We start from the raw sequence: 5,793 nt of genomic DNA, 5'->3' as shown, positions 1-5,793 counted from the left end.
GTTTTTCTTTTTTGTAAGCTGCATTTTCAAAGACTTGAGAAATTTTCCAGAACCTGCTCCAGGATATTCTATTGATATTCCCAATTCCTCAGAGGTTGTAAGAAGAGATTAACTGTTGGACAATATCCACGTGAGAGACCATGAACACTAGAAGTTGACAGCTTTGCAGCATAATAATCCATGGAAATGTCATCTGAAAAGCTGAGATAATGTCTGAAATTTGCCAATGGGCAAGTATAGTGTATCAGGGGATGTAAAAAAAGATAGGCTTGAGCTTGATTATAAGAATTCAAGAAAGATGGAATTGAATCTGAATAGAGAGACTTGTGGCTCTTTGGATTAAGTCTCACAGGAGATAAGCACTTGCTGACCTTCAGTTCCTCAATGTTCTTCTGCCCAGACTTGTAGTGTACTTGAATGTTTGTTTCTTGACCTTCAGCCCTAGCAAAGCAAAGAGGTTTAGAAATACTTGAATTGGATCAGTTGTTATGATGATCTTTTCATGAATAATTTTTTGGCAAGGTTAGTGTAAATTTGGATGCTATTCATGAGCTGTTAGTATTGCAAGGTACAGAGGAAAAATCACTGATTCTGTGAGAGGAGCAAATGGCAATGAGCTGTTCTCCTCTGCAGGATGGAGATTTTAATGAGCTGCACATCAGATAACTTGCAAGTCAAGAACTGCAGGAAGATATTAAGGAAAACCTTATGTAGAATTTCTGTTCCTTGTAATCAATTAGAGATAATTGTGGTTAGAAGACAATTCACACATGTAGTATATTAGCTGTGCTTTCTCTGGTGCTGGGGACTGAGTTTCTAAAAACATGTCAGTATAACTCTGTGTACAGACAAACAATTGCCAGCCAGCTCTGTCAGCAATCAGAAGTAATGTGGCATCAAGATATGCAGTTTTGCTAATCTGTAGCTTTCTTTAACTAAGTAAATCTGGGATGGGATGCAGTACACCATCTGAGGACTTCTCAGAGTGGTGAGGCATAGGAGATAATATTTTATGACTCAATATATGTTCTAACATAATAATTGCTATTATTTTATGATTGTATATCATCAACTCCAGTATGCTTTGTGGTTTGTAATAACTCAGCTTTATTTCTGAGGAGCTGCCACCTAACCAGTTCTTTCTCTTGCATTTTCACAGATGACATTTTCTTCTATGGAATACTTTGCTCATATCCTTATTACTTTTTGCAAGCAGAGGTTTCTTCTATTTCCAGTGCCAACATTTCTCTCTTCCAACTCTGTCTATGTATTGAAACAATTTTTGGCTCATCTGAAAAGCAGTGCCTTCAGGAGTGTTGGGCACTTAGATGGTTATGTGCAGAATAATGTACCTTGCAGCTCAAGATATTTAGAGGTTTTGGGTACTTTGTTCTTTTGATATGTATTTACACAGTCTGTACTATTTTTCTCTCTTTTGTATTGATGTTTCCGAAAAGGAGTCTAAGGCAGAACAAGAAATGAAATGTTTCACTCTTTTTGCTTTGGTAATGATGCATTCAGTTATGTTCCTGATGATTCCTGAGGTTTCTGGTAGTGACAATTATTTATCTGGCACAGCCTTCTCAGGGAACACAGGGTGCCCAAAAGTGTGAGTAAGATGGGTTAAGTGCCATATGCCCCAGTCAGTTAGTTATGTTTCTAGGAAAATCTTTTACTACTTCTGAGCAGTCTGGGGTCTGTTCACAATTGCAGGAAGACCCTCCTGTTCCTCTTCATCTTCTAGGCTACAACCTCCCAGTTTCCTGTGTCTCTTCCTACCTTCATTCCAAAGTATTCTTCAGGCTCAATGTGATAATTTTTCTTCAAGTATTTAGAAATCTCCTTCTCCTTTCTGTAACTTTTTTCAGATTCAGTGTGTTTGGGTGGGATAAGACAAACAGGTCATTACAGGTCCTGCTCACCACATCCTCTCTAATACTGTGTAATATTTACTGTACAGACAGCAAATTACAGTCAAAGAAACCAATCAGTAGCATTTCTCACTCCGAGCCTGATGAAGTGCATCTTTTCAACATTGCATTTGGGGACTCAGAAACTGGGAGGTTATTTTTCATCCAAACAATAATTTTGTCTCAGAGAGCACTGGTAGCAAGGTGTCAGATGCTCTGCGAGGTGCATCTGGAGCACTGGTGCTTCCAGGTGTCTGAGAGAACACTTCAAAGAAATAATACTCTGTCCTCCAGAGGCTTGCCAAATTTTGTCTATGTTTTGTGTGTTGTCAGTACTGCCTGACATCAAAAATAATTCAGAAAATATTTAGAATGTTTAGGTCATCAATGCCACCACACCACAGATATAAGGCAGGTACAGATACATCTCAGCTCTCTTAAATTCTGAGCACTTCAGCACAAACCTGGCAGCTGGGATTCCATTAAAAAACAAAGATATCTAGGGAGTTCCAGGGAAAAAACAAAACTAAACCAACCAAAAAAGAAAAAAAAAACAAACAAAAAACCAACAAAAAAACCCACCAAGGTACCTGTGTTTTACAGTGATGACATTTTCAAGTTTCTCAACTTAAATTATTCCCTTTACTAAATTCTTCCTTCCAGTTATAACTTGGCCAGCCAGCACAGTTCTGAATGTACCAAATTGCATGCTCAAAAGTTGCTAAGAAGTGTTTCAATTAATTTTATGACACTTGAACAACCCCCAAATTTTATAGTGTTGTAGATACCAGGATCTTAGCGATATTCTTATTGTCTATGCAGAAGAGGAAGAACCATCATAATTTATTTTCTTCTCTAGGAGTATTTAAGAATTAGTTATCTGTTCACAAACTTTCTTGAGGGGAGCCATGTGTGACTGCAGCACTGCTCCTGGGGAATGGGTTAAGGCTTTCAAATAGTGTTGTCATTCCCATGAATTTCCTCCAAATATAATTATAAAAATTAATTTTTTAAATTATATGTCCAATACTGAACATGTAAATCAAAGTTTATTTTTGCTTGTAACAGATTTAATATAGCCTCTCATAGTAATTTGTATGTGTTGTGCACCAGGTGCTGGCAATTGAAGATATGAAGTATTTTGAGAGTGTATGTACTTTTCATGCTGGCTTTCTCAATTATCTTTGCTCTTCAGGCTGATACAGGGCATTGTAAAATGTTTTAGAGTGATTGCACATTACAGACAAACATCAATTGTCATAAAAATGTTGTGGGTTGATGTTTGAAGACTTTAGCTAAAGCTGGGGGGAAAATGTATTTTCAGGTCACTGGATGCAATCAATGGTGCTGAGTCTCATTTCAAGTGACTGAGACATTACATTACAAAACCCAGAGCATAAGATCTTATTCTCTTCAATCTAAATAAGTTAATTAATGGACTACACCAATTTTTGAGTACACAGAGAACAAAAGGCTCTATTTGGAGAGATTTGTGCAGCCAAAAATACTTCTGGTGCCCAGCTCAAAATTTTGAGCTGCAGTCTTGTGTTTCAGACTTAAAGTTTGAGCCCTGGTTAGGAAAAAGAATTGCAAGTATGTTCAATGACAAAGAAATTTTCTATTCAGGTGACTTTCAATGCTTAAATTCTTCCTTTTTCTAACCAAATTTTGCTTTTTTAGTTTTTCTACTACTTAATTGTTTTTTAAAATTATTTCACATTGTCAGGACCCTGAGGATACCAGCAGGAGTTAATGGTCCTCAGCAGGCTCCTGGAACCTGGGACCTGGGACCTCACCCATGCCCCATCCAAGGGCTCAGGACTCCTCTCCCCATGGTCCCCTGCTCCCAGTGCTCAGCCCAAAGGAGTGACTGGCCCTGCTGCACCCTGGCACTCATTATCACATAACTAAAATCAGAGGAGTAGATGCTAATTTTGGCTGTAGACCAAACAAATATTCACCCACTCATTACAGTTCTGGGCTGCTGTGAATCTTAATACCTATGTCTGTAAAAGATTTCAAAGCTGAATGTTTTAAGATATGAACTGTGGAGTAGATTGATAAGAAAAATGTAGCTTTGAAATACCTTGGTAGTTGGAAAGTAATACTTGAGCAAATAAATGCATTATGGTCTTATATTTAATTTTTTTCCATGAAATATTACCCTGATCATTTTTCTAAGAGATTCCTGAAATAAATCTTACTCTGAAGTTGCTCTCCAAACCAATAAACAAAAATGTCTCTGCTTTGGCTAGGTGAAAAGATTTCATTTTATAAAACCTTTCTGCATATTTATACAGGCTTCATTTAGTCATCTGGAGCCATCATTTTTACTAGTAAGATATAGAAAAACGAATTTCTATACATTTATAAAAAAATGTTATTGCTTTCAGAAACAATCCATGGTGCAATTCTATATTATTGTCACTGCTTAGAATGTTGTTACTCTTTAGAGAAAAGAACAGAGCATTTATTTATGGTTTCTTTCAAGCCTAGAATCAAATGAAGCCTGACTTTTTAATGCCCATTGAAGGGGTGCTGACCACTCCACAATTAATAGTTCTGCAACATGTTCCAGGGAAGAGGCAATTTCCATTTGCATAGTTCAGAATCTGTCTGTATTTGGATTTGTTTCTAGATACCTTTGGAAAGCAGGAATACATAGGAAGCTATGAGTTCAGGGGAGGAATGTAATAGGTCAACAAATAGCTTTGGTTTTATGCCCATTCACAGCATCACTATTTTTTTGGCATTAAGGACTTGGTATTAATCCTTTCATTGTTCATCCTGAAGCTACTGTTTGATTTTAAGTTCACCATGTCCAAAGCAGACCCTGGAAAAGTGGGGATCCTGGCATGCAGCCTGTATCCATACAGCCCCTAAACTTTCAGGGGTTGGATTCAGTACTGGGACAGCTAAGATCCCCTTTTTAAAAAGCCAAGGCTTTCATTGCAGGCAATGTAATAAACCATCAACATATTGCCCAAGCTGCCAGAGGATTGTAGTTTGTTTTTGGTAATTCTGCAAATTTTGAGAGGCCATCAAAGTATTTTTGCACTTACGGAATCCAGCGTTTCTCATCAGAGCATCTCAGTGTGACTTGAAGACACTAATTGAACACAGGTGTATAATGAGTTCGACCCAAGCACAGTTAATTTTTGACTTGAATTAGTCCTGTTATAGAATGATATCAGGCTTGTTTCACATAATGTAATTTTCATGAAATGTATTGAACAGTACTGACAATTATTTTTGGTGTTTCTGGAAGTAATCTGATACACTTCATGTTGCTTATTTTTCTGTTTATACAGAACCACCTTCTAGGAAATTATCTCAAATTTGGAAGAGCATAGGCTCCAAAAAATATAGTTGAATATACTTTGTCAAAATTGAGTAAGTGATATTTGACAAAACCACAACATGTTCTTTGATACAGAGGGATTTAATGCAGCTGGAAATCTTCAGTTTATTGCATGAATACTGCTTGGAAATGTTACTTGTGTGTTACCAGAATGTTACTACACATACATATATAATATAAAAAGATCTACATAAAATAACCAGTAGCTTGTAGCCAAGCTCAGTGAAATTCAAATCCTTGAATTTATGGTGGAAGTTACCGTTCAGGTAAGCATGGAGCACCCAAAAACATCACCATGCAGAAACTCCAAGCCCTGTGTGTGCCAGCTGCAGGAGCAGGTGAGTACCACAGTTCTGGTAGAGCAGAACAGTATTTGCATTATACAGCAGTGTGCATTGGAGCTCATGCCATTATAAAATGGGACATTGAAAGCTTGTATTTATTTATGCTGCAAGGGAGACATGTAACACAATCACAGTTTTAAAACTGTCAGGGTAGAATTGTTTTTGGAGAACTTCAGAA

Source organism: Lonchura striata, chromosome 4, assembly GCF_050655825.1.
Source record: "Lonchura striata isolate lonStrDom1 chromosome 4, ASM5065582v1, whole genome shotgun sequence".
NCBI classification, from domain to species: Eukaryota; Metazoa; Chordata; class Aves; order Passeriformes; family Estrildidae; genus Lonchura; species Lonchura striata.
The sequence above is the reverse complement of the archived record's forward strand: the minus strand, read 5'-3'. Positions refer to the sequence as shown.